The sequence below is a fragment of the Macaca fascicularis genome, chromosome 5, assembly GCF_037993035.2.
Source record: "Macaca fascicularis isolate 582-1 chromosome 5, T2T-MFA8v1.1".
Classification (NCBI taxonomy): domain Eukaryota; kingdom Metazoa; phylum Chordata; class Mammalia; order Primates; family Cercopithecidae; genus Macaca; species Macaca fascicularis.
The window spans coordinates 87,798,693-87,819,317 of NC_088379.1; positions in this window are offsets into that span (position 1 = coordinate 87,798,693).

Consider the following 20,625-nt stretch of genomic DNA (forward strand, 5'->3'; position numbering starts at 1 on the left):
GAAATATCTGTTCTCAGATTCCACAGAAATAAGGCTAGCAAAGAGATCCACGAAATACAGATGTAACTCTGTGAGTGGAAGTCACAGAACACTAAGCAGTTTCTCAGAAAGCTTCTTTCCAGATTTCATCTGAGGATATTTCCTTTTTCACCATAGCCCTCTATGGGCTTCCAAATATCACTTTGCCAATTCCACAAGAACTGTCTTAGCGAAAGGCTTCTTGAGGGGAAAGCTGTAACTCTGTGAGATGATTTCACAGAACACAAAGAAGTTTCTCATAGAGCTTCTTTCTCTTTGTTATCGGAGGATATTTCCTTTGTCCCTATAGTCTTCAAAGGGATCCGAGATATCTGTTCTCAGATTCCACAGAAATAAGGCTAGCAAAGAGATCCACGAAAGACAGATGTAACTCTGTGAGGTGAATTAACGGAACACTAAGCAGTTTCTCAGAAAGCTTCTTTCCAGATTTCATCTGAGGATATTTCCTTTTTCACCATTGCCCTCTATGGGCTTCCAAATATCTCTTTGCCAATTCCACAAGAACTGTCTTAGCGAAAGGCTTCTTGAGGGAAAAGCTGTAACTCTGTGAGATGATTTCACAGAACACAAAGAAGTTTCTCAGAAAGCTTCTTTCTCTTTGTTATCGGAGGATTTTTCCTTTGGCCCTATAGTCTTCAAAGGGATCCGAAATATCTGTTCTCAGATTCCACAGAAATAAGGCTAGCAAAGAGATCCACGAAATTCAGATGTAACTCTGTGAGATGAATTAACAGAACACTAAGCAGTTTCTCAGAAAGCTTCTTTCCAGATTTCATCTGAGGATATTTCCTTTTTCACCATAGCCCTCTATTGGCTTCTAAATATCACATTGCCAATTCCACAAGAACTCTCTTAGCGAAAGGCTTCTTGAGGGGAAAGCTGTAACTCTGTGAGATGATTTCACAGAACACAAAGAAGTTTCTCAGAAAGCTTCTTTCTCTTTGTTATCGGAGGATTTTTCATTTGGCCCTATAGTCTTCAAAGGGATCAAAATATCTGTTCTCAGATTCCACAGAAATAAGGCTAGCAAAGAGATCCACGAAATACAGATGTAACTCTGTGAGATGAATTAACAGAACACTAAGCAGTTTCTCAGAAAGCTTCTTTCCAGATTTCATCTGAGGATATTTCCTTTTTCACCATAGCCCTCTATGGGCTTCCAAATATCACTTTGCCAATTCCACAAGAACTGTCTTAGCGAAAGGCTTCTTGAGGGGAAAGCTGTAACTCTGTGAGATGATTTCACAGAACACAAAGAAGTTTCTCAGAAAGCTTCTTTCTCTTTGTTATCGGAGGATATTTCCTTCGGCCCTATATTCTTCAAGGGATCCGAAATATCTGTTCTCAGATTCCGCAGAAATAAGGCTAGCAAAGAGATCCACGAAAGACAGATGTAACTCTGTGAGATGAATTAACAGAACACTAAGCAGTTTCTCAGAAAGCTTCTTTCCAGATTTCATCTGAGGATATTTCCTTTTTCACCATAGCCCTCTATGGGCTTCCAAATATCACTTTGCCAATTCCACAAGAACTGTCTTAGCGAAAGGCTTCTTGAGGGAAAAGCTGTAACTCTGTGAGATGATTTCACAGAACACAAAGAAGTTTCTCAGAAAGCTTCTTTCTCTTTGTTGTCAGAGGACATTTCCTTTGGCCCTATAGTCTTCAAAGGGATCCGAAATATCTGTTCTCAGATTCCACAGAAATAAGGCTAGCAAAGAGATCCACGAAATACAGATGTAACTCTGTGAGTGGAAGTCAAAGAACACTAAGGGGTTTCTCAGAAAGCTTCTTTCCAGATTTCATCTGAGGATATTTCCTTTTTCACCATAGCCCTCTATGGGCTTCCAAATATCACTTTGCCAATTCCACAAGAACTGTCTTAGCGAAAGGCTTCTTGAGGGGAAAGCTGTAACTCTGTGAGATGATTTCACAGAACACAAAGAAGTTTCTCAGAAAGCTTCTTTCTCTTTGTTATCGGAGGATTTTTCCTTTGGCCCTATAGTCTTCAAAGGGATCCGAAATATCTGTTCTCAGATTCCACAGAAATAAGGCTAGCAAAGAGATCCACGATATACAGATGTAACTGTGTGAGATGAATTAACAGAACACTAAGCAGTTTCTCAGAAAGCTTCTTTCCAGATTTCATCTGAGGATATTTCCTTTTTCACCATAGCCCTCTATGGTCTTCCAAATATCACTTTGCCAACTCCACAAGAACTGTCTTAGCGAAAGGCTTCTTGAGGGGAAAGCTGTAACTCTGTGAGATGATTTCACAGGACACAAAGAAGTTTCTCAGAAAGCTTCTTTCTCTTTGTTGTCAGAGGATATTTCCTATGGCCCTATAGTCTTCAAAGGGATCCGAAATATCTGTTCTCAGATTCCACAGAAATAAGGCTAGCAAAGAGATCCACGAAATACAGATGTAACTCTGTGAGTGGAAGTCACAGAACACTAAGCGGTTTCTCAGAAAGCTTCTTTCCAGATATCTTCTGAGGATATTTCCTTTTTCACCATAGCCCTCTATGGGCTTCCAAATATCACTTTGCCAATTCCACAAGAACTGTCTTAGCGAAAGGCTTCTCGAGGGGGAAAGCTGTAATTCTGAGAGATGATTTTACAGAACACAAAGAAGTTTCTCAGAAAGCTTCTTTCTCTTTGTTGTCAGAGGATATTTCCTTTGGCCCTATAGTCTTCAATGGGATCCGAAATATCTGTTCTCCGATTCCACAGAAATAAGGCTAGCAAAGATATCCACGAAATACAGATGTAACTCCGTGAGTGGAAGTCACAGAACACTAAGCGGTTTCTCAGAAAGCTTCTTTCCAGATTTCATCTGAGGATATTTCCTTTTTCACCATAGCACTCTATGGGCTTCCAAATATGACTTTGCCAATTCCACAAGAACTGTCTTAGCGAAAGGCTTCTTGAGGGGAAAGCTGTAACTCTGTGAGATGATTTCACAGAACACAAAGAAGTTTCTCAGAGAGCTTCTTTCTCTTTGTTATCGGAGGATATTTCCTTTGGCCCTATAGTCTTCAAAGGGATCCGAAATATCTGTTCTCAGATTCCACAGAAATAAGGCTAGCAAAGAGATCCACGAAAGACAGATGTAACTCTGTGAGTGGAAGTCACAGAACACTAAGCGGTTTCTCAGAACGCTTCTTTGCAGATTTCATCTGAGGATATTTCCTTTTTCACCATAGCCCTCTAAGGGCTTCCAAATATCACTTTGCCAATTCCACAAGAACTGTCTTAGCGAAAGGCTTCTTGAGGGGAAAGCTGTAACTCTGTGAGATTATTTCACAGAACACAAAGAAGTTTCTCAGAAAGCTTCTTTCTCTTTGTTATCGGAGGATATTTCCTTTGGCCCTATAGTCTTCAAGGGATCCGTTATATCTGTTCTCAGATTCCACAGAAAAAAGGCTAGCAAAGAGATCCACGAAAGACAGATGTAACTCTGTGAGGTGAATTAACGGAACACTAAGCAGTTTCTCAGAAAGCTTCTTTCCAGATTTCATCTGAGGATATTTCCTTTTTCACCATAGCCCTCTATGGGCTTCCAAATATCTCTTTGCCAATTCCACAAGAACTGTCTTAGCAAAAGGCTTCTTGAGGGAAAAGCTGTAACTCTGTGAGATGATTTCACAGAACACAAAGAAGTTTCTCAGAAAGCTTCTTTCTCTTTGTTATCGGAGGATTTTTCCTTTGGCCCTATAGTCTTCAAAGGGATCCGAAATATCTGTTCTCAGATTCCACAGAAAAAAGGCTAGCAAAGAGATCCACGAAATACAGATGTAACTCTGTGAGTGGAAGTCAAAGAACACTAAGGGGTTTCTCAGAAAGCTTCTTTCCAGATTTCATCTGAGGATATTTCCTTTTTCACCATAGCCCTCTATGGGCTTCCAAATATCACTTTGCCAATTCCACAAGAACTGTCTTAGTGAAAGGCTTCTTGAGGGGAAAGCTGTTACTCTGTGAGATGATTTCATAGAACACAAAGAAGTTTCTCAGAAAGCTTCTTTCTCTTTGTTATCGGAGGATTTTTCCTTTGGCCCTATAGTCTTCAAAGGGATCCGAAATATCTGTTCTCAGATTCCACAGAAATAAGGCTAGCAAAGAGATCCACGAAATACAGATGTAACTGTGTGAGATGAATTAACAGAACACTAAGCAGTTTCTCAGAAAGCTTCTTTCCAGATTTCATCTGAGGATATTTCCTTTTTCACCATAGCCCTCTATGGGCTTCCAAATATCACTTTGCCAATTCCACAAGAACTGTCTTAGCGAAAGGCTTCTTGAGGGGAAAGCTGTAACTCTGTGAGATGATTTCACAGAACACAAAGAAGTTTCCCAAAAACCTTCTTTCTCTTTGTTATCGGAGGATATTTCCTTTGGTCCTATAGTCTTCAAAGGGATCCGAAATATCTGTTCTCAGATTCCACAGAAATAAGGCTAGCAAAGAGATCCACGAAATACAGATGTAACTCTGTGAGTGGAAGTCACAGAACACTAAGCGGTTTCTCAGAAAGCTTCTTTCCAGATTTCATCTGAGGATATTTCCTTTTTCACCATAGCCCTCTATGGGCTTCCAAATATCACTTTGCCAATTCCACAAAAACTGTCTTAGCGAAAGGCTTCTTGAGGGGAAAGCTGTAACTCTGTGAGATGATTTCACAGAACACAAAGAAGTTTCTCAGAGAGCTTCTTTCTCTTTGTTATCGGAGGATATTTCCTTTGTCCCTGTAGTCTTCAAAGGGATCCGAAATATCTGTTCTCAGATTCCACAGAAATAAGGCTAGCAAAGAGATCCACGAAAGACAGATGTAACTCTGTGAGTGGGAGTCACAGAACACTATGCGGTTTCTCAGAACGCTTCTTTGCAGATTTCATCTGAGGATATTTCCTTTTTCACCATAGCCCTCTATGGGCTTCCAAATATCACTTTCCCAATTCCACAAGAACTGTCTTAGCGAAAGGCTTCTTGAGGGGAAAGCTGTAACTCTGTGAGATTATTTCACAGAACACAAAGAAGTTTCTCAGAAAGCTTCTTTCTCTTTGTTATCGGAGGATATTTCCTTTGGCCCTATAGTCTTCAAGGGATCCGAAATATCTGTTCTCAGATTCCACAGAAATAAGGCTAGCAAAGAGATCCACGAAAGTCAGATGTAACTCTGTGAGGTGAATTAACGGAACACTAAGCAGTTTCTCAGAAAGCTTCTTTCCAGATTTCATCTGAGGATATTTCCTTTTTCACCATAGCCCTCTATGGGCTTCCAAATATCTCTTTGCCAATTCCACAAGAACTGTCTTAGCGAAAGGCTTCTTGAGGGAAAAGCTGTAACTCTGTGAGATGATTTCACAGAACACAAAGAAGTTTCTCAGAAAGCTTCTTTCTCTTTGTTATCGGAGAATTTTTCCTTTGGCCCTATAGTCTTCAAAGGGATCCGAAATATCTGTTCTCAGATTCCACAGAAATATGGCTAGCAAAGAGATCCACGAAATTCAGATGTAACTCTGTGAGATGAATTAACAGAACACTAAGCAGTTTCTCAGAAAGCTTCTTTCCAGATTTCATCTGAGGATATTTCCTTTTTCACCATAGCCCTCTATGGGCTTCCAAATATCACTTTGCCAATTCCACAAGAACTGTCTTAGCGAAAGGCTTCTTGAGGGGAAAGCTGTAACTCTGTGAGATGATTTCACAGAACACAAAGAAGTTTCTCAGAAAGCTTCTTTCTCTTTGTTATCGGAGGATATTTCCTTCGGCCCTATAGTCTTCAAGGGATCCGAAATATCTGTTCTCAGATTCCACAGAAATAAGGCTAGCAAAGAGATCCACGAAAGACAGATGTAACTCTGTGAGATGAATTAACAGAAAACTAAGCAGTTTCTCAGAAAGCTTCTTTCCAGATTTCATCTGAGGATATTTCCTTTTTCACCATAGCCCTCTATGGGCTTCCAAATATCACTTTGCCAATTCCACAAGAACTGTCTTAGCGAAAGGCTTCTCGAGGGGAAAGCTGTAACTCTGTGAGATGATTTATCAGAACACAAATAAGTTTCTCAGAAAGCTTCTTTCTCTTTGTTGTCAGAGGACATTTCCTTTGGCCCTATAGTCTTCAAAGGGATCCGAAATATCTGTTCTCAGATTCCACAGAAATAAGGCTAGCAAAGAGATCCACGAAATACAGATGTAACTCTGTGAGTGGAAGTCAATGAACACTAAGGGGTTTCTCAGAAAGCTTCTATCCAGATTTCATCGGAGGATATTTCCTTTTTCACCATAGCCCTCTAAGGGCTTCCAAATATCACTTTGCCAATTCCACAAGAACTGTCTTAGCGAAAGGCTTCTTGAGGGGAAAGCTGTTACTCTGTGAGATGATTTCACAGAACACAAAGAAGTTTCTCAGAAAGCTTCTTTCTCTTTGTTATCGGAGGATTTTTCCTTTGGCCCTATAGTCTTCTAAGGGATCCGAAATATCTGTTCTCAGATTCCACAGAAATAAGGCTAGCAAAGAGATCCACGACATACAGATGTAACTGTGTGAGATGAATTAACAGAACACTAAGCAGTTTCTCAGAAAGCTTCTTTCCATATTTCATCTGAGGATATTTCCTTTTTCACCATAGCCCTCTATGGGCTTCCAAATATCACTTTACCAATTCCACAAGAACTGTCTTAGCGAAAGACTTCTTGAGGGGAAAGCTGTAACTCTGTGAGATGATTTCACAGAACACAAAGAAGTTTCCCAGAAACCTTCTTTCTCTTTGTTATAGGAGGATATTTCCTTTGCCCCTATAGTCTTCAAGGGATCCGAAATATCTGTTCTCAGATTCCACAGAAATAAGGCTAGCAAAGAGATCCACGAAAGACAGATGTAACTCTGTGAGGTGAATTAACAGAACACTAAGCAGTTTCTCAGAAAGCTTCTTTCCAGATTTCATCTGAGGATATTTCCTTTTTCACCATAGCCCTCTATGGGCTTCCAAATATCTCTTTGCCAATTCCACAAGAACTGTCTTAGCAAAAGGCTTCTTGAGGGAAAAGCTGTAACTCTGTGAGATGATTTCACAGAACACAAAGAAGTTTCTCAGAAAGCTTCTTTCTCTTTGTTATCGGAGGATTTTTCCTTTGGCCCTATAGTCTTCAAAGGGATCCGAAATATCTGTTCTCAGATTCCACAGAAAAAAGGCTAGCAAAGAGATCCACGAAATACAGATGTAACTCTGTGAGTGGAAGTCAAAGAACACTAAGGGGTTTCTCAGAAAGCTTCTTTCCAGATTTCATCTGAGGATATTTCCTTTTTCACCATAGCCCTCTATGGGCTTCCAAATATCACTTTGCCAATTCCACAAGAACTGTCTTAGTGAAAGGCTTCTTGAGGGGAAAGCTGTTACTCTGTGAGATGATTTCATAGAACACAAAGAAGTTTCTCAGAAAGCTTCTTTCTCTTTTTTATCGGAGGATTTTTCCTTTGGCCCTATAGTCTTCAAAGGGATCCGAAATATCTGTTCTCAGATTCCACAGAAATAAGGCTAGCAAAGAGATCCACGAAATACAGATGTAACTGTGTGAGATGAATTAACAGAACACTAAGCAGTTTCTCAGAAAGCTTCTTTCCAGATTTCATCTGAGGATATTTCCTTTTTCACCATAGCCCTCTATGGGCTTCCAAATATCACTTTGCCAATTCCACAAGAACTGTCTTAGAGAAAGGCTTCTTGAGGGGAAAGCTGTAACTCTGTGAGATGATTTCACAGAACACAAAGAAGTTTCCCAAAAACCTTCTTTCTCTTTGTTATCGGAGGATATTTCCTTTGGTCCTATAGTCTTCAAAGGGATCCGAAATATCTGTTCTCAGATTCCACAGAAATAAGGCTAGCAAAGAGATCCACGAAATACAGATGTAACTCTGTGAGTGGAAGTCACAGAACACTAAGCAGTTTCTCAGAAAGCTTCTTTCCAGATTTCATCTGAGGATATTTCCTTTTTCACCATAGCCCTCTATGGGCTTCCAAATATCACTTTGCCAATTCCACAAAAACTGTCTTAGCGAAAGGCTTCTTGAGGGGAAAGCTGTAACTCTGTGAGATGATTTCACAGAACACAAAGAAGTTTCTCAGAGAGCTTCTTTCTCTTTGTTATCGGAGGATATTTCCTTTGTCCCTGTAGTCTTCAAAGGGATCCGAAATATCTGTTCTCAGATTCCACAGAAATAAGGCTAGCAAAGAGATCCACGAAAGACAGATGTAACTCTGTGAGTGGGAGTCACAGAACACTATGCGGTTTCTCAGAACGCTTCTTTGCAGATTTCATCTGAGGATATTTCCTTTTTCACCATAGCCCTCTATGGGCTTCCAAATATCACTTTCCCAATTCCACAAGAACTGTCTTAGCGAAAGGCTTCTTGAGGGGAAAGCTGTAACTCTGTGAGATTATTTCACAGAACACAAAGAAGTTTCTCAGAAAGCTTCTTTCTCTTTGTTATCGGAGGATATTTCCTTTGGCCCTATAGTCTTCAAGGGATCCGAAATATCTGTTCTCAGATTCCACAGAAATAAGGCTAGCAAAGAGATCCACGAAAGTCAGATGTAACTCTGTGAGGTGAATTAACGGAACACTAAGCAGTTTCTCAGAAAGCTTCTTTCCAGATTTCATCTGAGGATATTTCCTTTTTCACCATAGCCCTCTATGGGCTTCCAAATATCTCTTTGCCAATTCCACAAGAAATGTCTTAGCGAAAGGCTTCTTGAGGGAAAAGCTGTAACTCTGTGAGATGATTTCACAGAACACAAAGAAGTTTCTCAGAAAGCTTCTTTCTCTTTGTTATCGGAGAATTTTTCCTTTGGCCCTATAGTCTTCAAAGGGATCCGAAATATCTGTTCTCAGATTCCACAGAAATATGGCTAGCAAAGAGATCCACGAAATTCAGATGTAACTCTGTGAGATGAATTAACAGAACACTAAGCAGTTTCTCAGAAAGCTTCTTTCCAGATTTCATCTGAGGATATTTCCTTTTTCACCATAGCCCTCTATGGGCTTCCAAATATCACTTTGCCAATTCCACAAGAACTGTCTTAGCGAAAGGCTTCTTGAGGGGAAAGCTGTAACTCTGTGAGATGATTTCACAGAACACAAAGAAGTTTCTCAGAAAGCTTCTTTCTCTTTGTTATCGGAGGATATTTCCTTCGGCCCTATAGTCTTCAAGGGATCCGAAATATCTGTTCTCAGATTCCACAGAAATAAGGCTAGCAAAGAGATCCACGAAAGACAGATGTAACTCTGTGAGATGAATTAACAGAACACTAAGCAGTTTCTCAGAAAGCTTCTTTCCCGATTTCATCTAAGGATATTTCCTTTTTCACCATAGCCCTCTATGGGCTTCCAAATATCACTTTGCCAATTCCACAAGAACTGTCTTAGCGAAAGGCTTCTCGAGGGGAAAGCTGTAACTCTGTGAGATGATTTATCAGAACACAAATAAGTTTCTCAGAAAGCTTCTTTCTCTTTGTTGTCAGAGGACATTTCCTTTGGCCCTATAGTCTTCAAAGGGATCCGAAATATCTGTTCTCAGATTCCACAGAAATAAGGCTAGCAAAGAGATCCACGAAATACAGATGTAACTCTGTGAGTGGAAGTCAATGAACACTAAGGGGTTTCTCAGAAAGCTTCTATCCAGATTTCATCGGAGGATATTTCCTTTTTCACCATAGCCCTCTAAGGGCTTCCAAATATCACTTTGCCAATTCCACAAGAACTGTCTTAGCGAAAGGCTTCTTGAGGGGAAAGCTGTTACTCTGTGAGATGATTTCACAGAACACAAAGAAGTTTCTCAGAAAGCTTCTTTCTCTTTGTTATCGGAGGATTTTTCCTTTGGCCCTATAGTCTTCTAAGGGATCCGAAATATCTGTTCTCAGATTCCACAGAAATAAGGCTAGCAAAGAGATCCACGACATACAGATGTAACTGTGTGAGATGAATTAACAGAACACTAAGCAGTTTCTCAGAAAGCTTCTTTCCATATTTCATCTGAGGATATTTCCTTTTTCACCATAGCCCTCTATGGGCTTCCAAATATCACTTTACCAATTCCACAAGAACTGTCTTAGCGAAAGACTTCTTGAGGGGAAAGCTGTAACTCTGTGAGATGATTTCACAGAACACAAAGAAGTTTCCCAGAAACCTTCTTTCTCTTTGTTATAGGAGGATATTTCCTTTGCCCCTATAGTCTTCAAGGGATCCGAAATATCTGTTCTCAGATTCCACAGAAATAAGGCTAGCAAAGAGATCCACGAAAGACAGATGTAACTCTGTGAGGTGAATTAACAGAACACTAAGCAGTTTCTCAGAAAGCTTCTTTCCAGATTTCATCTGAGGATATTTCCTTTTTCACCATAGCCCTCTATGGGCTTCCAAATATCTCTTTGCCAATTCCACAAGAACTGTCTTAGCAAAAGGCTTCTTGAGGGAAAAGCTGTAACTCTGTGAGATGATTTCACAGAACACAAAGAAGTTTCTCAGAAAGCTTCTTTCTCTTTGTTATCGGAGGATTTTTCCTTTGGCCCTATAGTCTTCAAAGGGATCCGAAATATCTGTTCTCAGATTCCACAGAAAAAAGGCTAGCAAAGAGATCCACGAAATACAGATGTAACTCTGTGAGTGGAAGTCAAAGAACACTAAGGGGTTTCTCAGAAAGCTTCTTTCCAGATTTCATCTGAGGATATTTCCTTTTTCACCATAGCCCTCTATGGGCTTCCAAATATCACTTTGCCAATTCCACAAGAACTGTCTTAGTGAAAGGCTTCTTGAGGGGAAAGCTGTTACTCTGTGAGATGATTTCATAGAACACAAAGAAGTTTCTCAGAAAGCTTCTTTCTCTTTTTTATCGGAGGATTTTTCCTTTGGCCCTATAGTCTTCAAAGGGATCCGAAATATCTGTTCTCAGATTCCACAGAAATAAGGCTAGCAAAGAGATCCACGAAATACAGATGTAACTGTGTGAGATGAATTAACAGAACACTAAGCAGTTTCTCAGAAAGCTTCTTTCCAGATTTCATCTGAGGATATTTCCTTTTTCACCATAGCCCTCTATGGGCTTCCAAATATCACTTTGCCAATTCCACAAGAACTGTCTTAGCGAAAGGCTTCTTGAGGGGAAAGCTGTAACTCTGTGAGATGATTTCACAGAACACAAAGAAGTTTCCCAAAAACCTTCTTTCTCTTTGTTATCGGAGGATATTTCCTTTGGTCCTATAGTCTTCAAAGGGATCCGAAATATCTGTTCTCAGATTCCACAGAAATAAGGCTAGCAAAGAGATCCACGAAATACAGATGTAACTCTGTGAGTGGAAGTCACAGAACACTAAGCAGTTTCTCAGAAAGCTTCTTTCCAGATTTCATCTGAGGATATTTCCTTTTTCACCATAGCCCTCTATGGGCTTCCAAATATCACTTTGCCAATTCCACAAAAACTGTCTTAGCGAAAGGCTTCTTGAGGGGAAAGCTGTAACTCTGTGAGATGATTTCACAGAACACAAAGAAGTTTCTCAGAGAGCTTCTTTCTCTTTGTTATCGGAGGATATTTCCTTTGTCCCTGTAGTCTTCAAAGGGATCCGAAATATCTGTTCTCAGATTCCACAGAAATAAGGCTAGCAAAGAGATCCACGAAAGACAGATGTAACTCTGTGAGTGGGAGTCACAGAACACTATGCGGTTTCTCAGAACGCTTCTTTGCAGATTTCATCTGAGGATATTTCCTTTTTCACCATAGCCCTCTATGGGCTTCCAAATATCACTTTCCCAATTCCACAAGAACTGTCTTAGCGAAAGGCTTCTTGAGGGGAAAGCTGTAACTCTGTGAGATTATTTCACAGAACACAAAGAAGTTTCTCAGAAAGCTTCTTTCTCTTTGTTATCGGAGGATATTTCCTTTGGCCCTATAGTCTTCAAGGGATCCGAAATATCTGTTCTCAGATTCCACAGAAATAAGGCTAGCAAAGAGATCCACGAAAGTCAGATGTAACTCTGTGAGGTGAATTAACGGAACACTAAGCAGTTTCTCAGAAAGCTTCTTTCCAGATTTCATCTGAGGATATTTCCTTTTTCACCATAGCCCTCTATGGGCTTCCAAATATCTCTTTGCCAATTCCACAAGAAATGTCTTAGCGAAAGGCTTCTTGAGGGAAAAGCTGTAACTCTGTGAGATGATTTCACAGAACACAAAGAAGTTTCTCAGAAAGCTTCTTTCTCTTTGTTATCGGAGAATTTTTCCTTTGGCCCTATAGTCTTCAAAGGGATCCGAAATATCTGTTCTCAGATTCCACAGAAATATGGCTAGCAAAGAGATCCACGAAATTCAGATGTAACTCTGTGAGATGAATTAACAGAACACTAAGCAGTTTCTCAGAAAGCTTCTTTCCAGATTTCATCTGAGGATATTTCCTTTTTCACCATAGCCCTCTATGGGCTTCCAAATATCACTTTGCCAATTCCACAAGAACTGTCTTAGCGAAAGGCTTCTTGAGGGGAAAGCTGTAACTCTGTGAGATGATTTCACAGAACACAAAGAAGTTTCTCAGAAAGCTTCTTTCTCTTTGTTATCGGAGGATATTTCCTTCGGCCCTATAGTCTTCAAGGGATCCGAAATATCTGTTCTCAGATTCCACAGAAATAAGGCTAGCAAAGAGATCCACGAAAGACAGATGTAACTCTGTGAGATGAATTAACAGAAAACTAAGCAGTTTCTCAGAAAGCTTCTTTCCAGATTTCATCTGAGGATATTTCCTTTTTCACCATAGCCCTCTATGGGCTTCCAAATATCACTTTGCCAATTCCACAAGAACTGTCTTAGCGAAAGGCTTCTCGAGGGGAAAGCTGTAACTCTGTGAGATGATTTATCAGAACACAAATAAGTTTCTCAGAAAGCTTCTTTCTCTTTGTTGTCAGAGGACATTTCCTTTGGCCCTATAGTCTTCAAAGGGATCCGAAATATCTGTTCTCAGATTCCACAGAAATAAGGCTAGCAAAGAGATCCACGAAATACAGATGTAACTCTGTGAGTGGAAGTCAATGAACACTAAGGGGTTTCTCAGAAAGCTTCTATCCAGATTTCATCGGAGGATATTTCCTTTTTCACCATAGCCCTCTAAGGGCTTCCAAATATCACTTTGCCAATTCCACAAGAACTGTCTTAGCGAAAGGCTTCTTGAGGGGAAAGCTGTTACTCTGTGAGATGATTTCACAGAACACAAAGAAGTTTCTCAGAAAGCTTCTTTCTCTTTGTTATCGGAGGATTTTTCCTTTGGCCCTATAGTCTTCTAAGGGATCCGAAATATCTGTTCTCAGATTCCACAGAAATAAGGCTAGCAAAGAGATCCACGACATACAGATGTAACTGTGTGAGATGAATTAACAGAACACTAAGCAGTTTCTCAGAAAGCTTCTTTCCATATTTCATCTGAGGATATTTCCTTTTTCACCATAGCCCTCTATGGGCTTCCAAATATCACTTTACCAATTCCACAAGAACTGTCTTAGCGAAAGACTTCTTGAGGGGAAAGCTGTAACTCTGTGAGATGATTTCACAGAACACAAAGAAGTTTCCCAGAAACCTTCTTTCTCTTTGTTATAGGAGGATATTTCCTTTGCCCCTATAGTCTTCAAGGGATCCGAAATATCTGTTCTCAGATTCCACAGAAATAAGGCTAGCAAAGAGATCCACGAAAGACAGATGTAACTCTGTGAGGTGAATTAACAGAACACTAAGCAGTTTCTCAGAAAGCTTCTTTCCAGATTTCATCTGAGGATATTTCCTTTTTCACCATAGCCCTCTATGTGCTTCCAAATATCACTTTGCCAATTCCACAAGAACTGTCTTAGCGAAAGGCTTCTTGAGGGGAAAGCTGTAACTCTGTGAGATGATTTCACAGAACACAAAGAAGTTTCTCAGAAAGCTTCTTTCTCTTTGTTATCGGAGGATTTTTCCTTTGGCCCAAGAGTCTTCAAAGGGATCCGAAATATCTGTTCTCAGATTCCACAGAAATAAGGCTAGCAAAGAGATCCACGAAATACAGATGTAACTCTGTGAGTGGAAGTCACAGAACACTAAGCGGTTTCTCAGAAAGCTTCTTTCCAGATTTCATCTGAGGATATTTCCTTTTTCACCATAGCCCTCTATGGGCTTCCAAATATCACTTTGCCAATTCCACAAGAACCGTCTTAGCGAAAGGCTTCTTGAGGCGAAAGCTGTTACTCTGTGAGATGATTTCACAGAACACAAAGAAGTTTCTCAGAAAGCTTCTTTCTCTTTGTTATCGGAGGATATTTCCTTTGGCCCTATAGTCTTCAAAGGGATCCGAAATATTTGTTCTCAGATTCCACAGAAATAAGGCTAGCAAAGAGATCCACGAAATACAGATGTAACTCTGTGAGATGAATTAACAGAACACTAATCAGTTTCTCAGAAAGCTTCTTTCCCGATTTCATCTAAGGATATTTCCTTTTTCACCATAGCCCTCTATGGGCTTCCAAATATCACTTTGCCAATTCCACAAGAACTGTCTTAGCGAATGGCTTCCTGAGGGGAAAGCTGTAACTCTATGAGATGATTTCACAGAACACAAAGAAGTTTGTCAGAGAGCTTCTTTCTCTTTGTTATCGGAGGATATTTCCTTTGGCCCTATAGTCTTCAAAGGGATCCGAAATATCTGTTCTCAGATTCCACAGAAATAAGGGTAGTAAAGAGATCCACGAAATACAGATGTAACTCTGTGAGATGAATTAACAGAACACTAAGCAGTTTTTCAGAAAGCTTCTTTCCTGATTTCATCTGAGGATATTTCCTTTTTCACCATAGCCCTCTATGGGCTTCCAAATATCACTTTGCCAATTCCACAAGAAATGTCTTAGCGAAAGGCTTCTTGAGGGGAAAGCTGTAACTCTGTGAGGTGATTTCACAGAACACAAAGAAGTTTCTCAGAGAGCTTCTTTCTCTTTGTTATCGGAGGATATTTCCTTTGGCCCTATAGTCTTCAAAGGGATCCGAAATATCTGTTCTCAGATTCCACAGTAATAAGGCTAGCAAAGGGATCCACGAAAGACAGATGTAACTCTGTGAGTGGAAGTCACAGAACACTAACCGGTTTCTCAGAACGCTTCTTTGCAGATTTCATCTGAGGATATTTCCTTTTTCACCATAGCCCTCTATGGGCTTCCAAATATCACCTTGCCAATTCCACAAGAACTGTCTTAGCGAAAGGCTTCTTGAGGGGAAAGCTGTAACTCTGTGAGATGATTTCAGAGAACACAAAGAAGTTTCTCAGAAAGACTCTTTCTCTTTGTTATCGGAGGATATTTCCTTTGGCCCTATAGTCTTCAAGGGATCCGAAATATCTGTTCTCAGATTCCACAGAAATAAGGCTAGCAAAGAGATCCACGAAAGACAGATGTAACTCTGTGAGGTGAATTAACAGAACACTAAGCAGTTTCTCAGAAAGCTTCTTTCCAGATTTCATCTGAGGATATTTCCTTTTTCACCATAGCCCTCTATGGGCTTCCAAATATCACTTTGCTAATTCCACAAGAACTGTCTTAGCGAAAGGCTTCTTGAGGCGAAAGCTGTTACTCTGTGAGATGATTTCACAGAACACAAAGAAGTTTCTCAGAAAGCTTCTTTCTCTTTGTTATCGGAGGATATTTCCTTTGGCCCTATAGTCTTCAAAGGGATCCGAAATATCTGTTCTCAGATTCCACAGAAATAAGGCTAGCAAAGAGATCCACGAAATACAGATGTAACTCTGTGAGATGAATTAACAGAACACTAAGCAGTTTCTCAGAAAGCTTCTTTCCAGATTTCATCTAAGGATATTTCCTTTTTCACCATAGCCCTCTATGGGCTTCCAAATATCACTTTGCCAATTCCACAAGAACTGTCTTAGCGAATGGCTTCCTGAGGGGAAAGCTGTAACTCTATGAGATGATTTCACAGAACACAAAGAAGTTTGTCAGAGAGCTTCTTTCTCTTTGTTATCGGAGGATATTTCCTTTGGCCCTATAGTCTTCAAAGGGATCCGAAATATCTGTTCTCAGATTCCACAGAAATAAGGCTAGTAAAGAGATCCACGAAATACAGATGTAACTCTGTGAGATGAATTAACAGAACACTAAGCAGTTTCTCAGAAAGCTTCTTTCCAGATTTCATCTGAGGATATTTCCTTTTTCACCATAGCCCTCTATGGGCTTCCAAATATCACTTTGCCAATTGCACAAGAACTGTCTTAGCGAAAGGCTTCTTGAGGGGAAAGCTGTAACTCTGTGAGGTGATTTCACAGAACACAAAGAAGTTTCTCAGAGAGCTTCTTTCTCTTTGTTATCGGAGGATATTTCCTTTGGCCCTATAGTCTTCAAAGGGATCCGAAATATCTGTTCTCAGATTCCACAGTAATAAGGCTAGCAAAGGGATCCACGAAAGACAGATGTAACTCTGTGAGTGGAAGTCACAGAACACTAACCGGTTTCTCAGAACGCTTCTTTGCAGATTTCATCTGAGGATATTTCCTTTTTCACCATAGCCCTCTATGGGCTTCCAAATATCACCTTGCCAATTCCACAAGAACTGTCTTAGCGAAAGGCTTCTTGAGGGGAAAGCTGTAACTCTGTGAGATGATTTCAGAGAACACAAAGAAGTTTCTCAGAAAGACTCTTTCTCTTTGTTATCGGAGGATATTTCCTTTGGCCCTATAGTCTTCAAGGGATCCGAAATATCTGTTCTCAGATTCCACAGAAATAAGGCTAGCAAAGAGATCCACGAAATACAGATGTAACTCTGTGAGGTGAATTAACAGAACACTAAGCAGTTTCTCAGAAAGCTTCTTTCCAGATTTCATCTGAGGATATTTCCTTTTTCACCATAGCCCTCTACGGGCATCCAAATATCACTTTGCCAATTCCACAAGAACTGTCTTAGCGAAAGGCTTCTTGAGGGAAATGCTGTAACTCTGTGAGATGATTTCACAGAACGCAAAGAAGTTTCTCAGAAAGCTTCTTTCTCATTGTTATCGGAGGATTTTTCCTTTGGCCCTAGAGTCTTCAAAGGGATCCGAAATATCTGTTCTCAGATTCCACAGAAATAAGGCTAGAAAAGAGATCCACGAAATACAGATGTAACTCTGTGAGATGAATTAACAGAACACTAAGCAGTTTCTCAGAAAGCTTCTTTCCAGATTTCATCTAAGGATATTTCTTTTTCACCATAGCCCTCTATGGGCTTGCAAATATCACTTTGCCAATTCCACAAGAACTGTCTTAGCGAAAGGCTTCTTGAGGGGAAAGCTGTAACTCTGTGGGATGATTTCACAGGACACAAAGAAGTTTCTCAGAAAGCTTCTTTCTCTTTGTTGTCAGAGGATATTTCCTTTGGCCCTATAGTCTTTTAAGGGATCCGAAATATCTGTTCTGAGATTCCACAGAAATAAGGCTAGCAAAGAGATCCAGGAAATGCAGATGTAACTCTGTGAGTGGAAGTCACAGAACACTAAGCGGTTTCTCAGAAAGCTTCTTTGCAGATTTCATCTGAGGATATTTCCTTTTTCACCATAGCCCTCTAAGGGCTTCCAAACATCAGTTTGCCAATTCCACAAGAACTGTCTTAGCGAAAGGCTTCTTGAGGGGAAAGCTGTAACTCTGTGAGATGATTTCACAGGACACAAAGAAGTTTCTCAGAAAGCTTCTTTCTCTTTGTTGTCAGAGGATATTTCCTTTGGCCCTATAGTCTTCAAAGGGATCCGAAATATCTGTTCTCAGATTCCACAGAAATAAGGCTAGCAAAGAGATCCACGAAATACAGATGTAACTCTGTGAGTGGAAGTCACAGAACACTAAGCGGTTTCTCAGAAAGCTTCTTTCCAGATTTCATCTGAGGATATTTCCTTTTTCACCATAGCCCTCTATGGGCTTCCAAATATCACTTTGCCAATTCCACAAGAACCGTCTTAGCGAAAGGCTTCTTGAGGAGAAAGCTGTAACTCTGTGAGATGATTTCACAGAACACAAAGAAGTTTCTCAGAAAGCTTCTTTCTCTTTTTTATCGGAGGATATTTCCTTTGGCCCTATAGTCTTCAAAGGGATCCGAAATATCTGTTCTCAGATTCCACAGAAATAAGGCTAGTAAAGAGATCCACGAAATACAGATGTAACTCTGTGAGATGAATTCACAGAACACTAAGCAGTTTCTCAGAAAGCTTCTTTCCAGATTTCATCTGAGGATATTTCCTTTTTCACCATAGCCCTCTATGGGCTTCCAAATATCACTTTGCCAATTCCACAAGAACTGTCTTAGCGAAAGGCTTCTTGAGAAGAAAGCTGTAACTCTGTGAGATGATTTCACAGAACACAAAGAAGTTTCTCAGAAAGCTTCTTTCTCTTTGTTATCGGAGGATATTTCCTTTGGCCCTATAGTCTTCAAAGGGATCCGAAATATCTGTTCTCAGATTCCACAGAAATAAGGCTAGCAAAGAGATCCACGAAATACAGATGTAACTCTGTGAGATGAATTAACAGAACACTAAGCAGTTTCTCAGAAAGCTTCTTTCCAGATTTCATCTGAGGATATTTCCTTTTTCACCATAGCCCTCTATGGGCTTCCAAATATCACTTTGCCAATACCACAAGAACTGTCTTAGCGAAAGGCTTCCTGAGGGGAAAGCTGTAACTCTGTAAGATGATTTCACAGAACACAAAGAAGTTTCTCAGAAAGCTTCTTTCTCTTTGTTATCCGAGGAATTTTCCTTTGGCCCTATAGTCTTCAAATGGATCAAAATATCTGTTCTCAGATTCCACAGAAATAAGGCTAGCAAAGAGATCCACGAAATACAGATGTAACTCTGTGAGATGAATTAACAGAACTCTAAGCAGTTTCTCAGAAAGTTTCTTTCCAGATTTCATCTGAGGATATTTCCTTTTTCACCATAGCCCTCTATGGGCTTCCAAATATCACTTTGCCAATTCCACAAGAACTGTCTTAGCGAAGGTTTCTTGAGGAGAAATCTGTAACTCTGTGAGATGATATCACAGAACACAAAGAAGTTTCTCAGAAAGCTTCTTTCTCTTTGTTATCGGAGGATATTTCCTTTGGCCCTATAGTATTCAAAGGGATCCGAAATATCTGTTCTCAGATTCCACAGAAATAAGGCTAGTAAAGAGATCCACGAAATACAGATGTAACTCTGTGAGATGAATTAACAGAACACTAAGCAGTTTCTCAGAAAGCTTCTTTCCAGTTTTCATCTGAGGATATTTCCTTTTTCACCATAGCCCTCTATGGGCTTCCAAATATCACTTTGCCAATTCCCCAAGAACTGTCTTAGCGAAAGGATTCTTGAGGGGAAAGCTGTAACTCTGAGAGATGATTTTACAGAACACAAAGAAGTTTCTCAGAAAGCTTCTTTCTCTTTGTTGTCGGAGAATATTTCCTTTGGCCCTATAGTCTTCAAAGGGATCCGAAATATCTGTTCTCAGATTCCACAGAAATAAGGCTAGCAAAGAGATCCACGAAATACAGATGTAACTCTGTGAGTGGAAGTCACAGAACACTAAGCGGTTTCTCAGAAAGCTTCTTTCCAGATTTCATCAGAGGATATTTCCTTTTTCACCATAGACCTCTAAGGGCTTCCAAATATCACTTTGCCAATTACACAAGAACTGTCTTAGCGAAAGGCTTCTTGAGGGGAAAGCTGTAACTCTGTGAGATGATTTCACAGAACACAAAGAAGTTTCTCAGAGAGCTTCTTCCTCTTTGTTATCGGAGATTATTTCCTTTGGCCCTATAGTCTTCAAAAGGATCCGAAATATCTTTTCTCAGATTCCACAGAAATAAGGCTAGCAAAGATATCTACGAAATACAGATGTAACTCTGTGAGTGGAAGTCACAGAATACTAAGCGGTGTCTCAGAAATCTTCTTTCCAGATTTCATCTGAGGATATTTCCTTTTTCACCATAGCCCTCTATGGGCTTCCAAATGTCACTTTGCCAATTCCACAAGAACTGTCTTAGCGAAAGGCTTCTTGAGGGGAAAACTGTAACTTTGTGAGGTGATTTCACAGAACACAAAGAAGTTTCCCAGAGAGCTTCTTTCTCTTTGTTTTCGGAGGATATTTCCTTTGGCCCTACAGTCTTCAAAGGGATCCGAAATATCTGTTCTCAGATTCCACAGAAATAAGGCTAGCAAAGAGATCCACGAAATACAGATGTAACTCTGTGAGATGAATTACCAGAACACTAAGCAGTTTCTCAGAAAGCTTCTTTGCAGATTTCATCTGAGGATATTTCCTTTTTCACCATAGCCCTCTATGGGCTTCCAAATATCACTTTGCCAATACCACAAGAACTGTCTTAGCGAAAGGCTTCCTGAGGGGAAAGCTGTAACTCAGTAAGATGATTTCACAGAACACAAAGAAGTTTCTCAGAAAGCTTCTTTCTCTTTGTTATCCGAGGAATTTTCCTTTGGCCCTATAGTCTTCAAAGGGATCAAAATATCTGTTCTCAGATTCCACAGAAATAAGGCTAGCAAAAAGATCCACGAAATACAGAT